At 37.3% G+C, this 662-nt stretch overlaps 1 non-coding gene across 1 annotated transcript; it reads right to left on the bottom strand.

Moving 5' to 3' along the window:
- Positions 1-327: 327 nt before the first annotated feature.
- LOC132009179 (U6 spliceosomal RNA) lies at positions 328-434 on the bottom strand. Its single transcript, XR_009401814.1, has one exon. It is a non-coding gene; the product is annotated as a U6 spliceosomal RNA (small nuclear RNA).
- Between the last annotated feature and the right edge of the window lie 228 nt (positions 435-662).

Below are 662 nucleotides of genomic sequence, written 5' to 3'. Positions count from 1 at the left end.
AACTATAGTAAAAATAGTGTCATCATTATAAGAAAGTTTTGAAGGAGACCTTAGGGATTCCACATTCTATGCCTCCTGACAAAAGCTTCGCAGGATGGACTCATGGAAACAAAATGAGGGAGAAGAGAATGAGGAGCAGGTGGGTTAGAGGAGGGAAAGGAAGACGGGAAAATTTGCAATACGGATAACTCAAAGTATAAGCAGCACCAAGGGTGAAGTTTTAATTAACAAATAAAAGATACAAGAAGAAAGCTTAAGTATGGAATTTTTTAAAAAAATTTTTTAAATTTATTTTCAGTGTAACAGTATTCATTGTTTTTGCACCACAAAAATATGGAATGCTTCACGAATTTGCATGTCATCCTTGTGCAGGGGCCATGCTAATCTTCTCTGTATGGTTCCAATTTTAGTATATGTGCTGCCAAAGCGAGCACTAAGTATGGAAATTTAATATTCAACCCGGAAGTTCTCTCCAAAACCCCTTGCATTTAGTGAGCACTCAGTAGACATACGATTAATTGATCGGTTGATTAAATGTGATTTAACACTGAACTTTGCAGCAGACAACCCGAAGCTTGGTTCTTTGGATAGAGTGAGGGCTGAGAAAAGTGTACCTTCTTATGGGCTTCTGAATAAGGCTAGAGAAACAATGAAATGGATTC

Source organism: Mustela nigripes, chromosome 1 (assembly GCF_022355385.1).
Source record: "Mustela nigripes isolate SB6536 chromosome 1, MUSNIG.SB6536, whole genome shotgun sequence".
NCBI classification, from domain to species: domain Eukaryota; kingdom Metazoa; phylum Chordata; class Mammalia; order Carnivora; family Mustelidae; genus Mustela; species Mustela nigripes.
The sequence above is the reverse complement of the archived record's forward strand: the minus strand, read 5'-3'. Positions and strand labels throughout refer to the sequence as shown.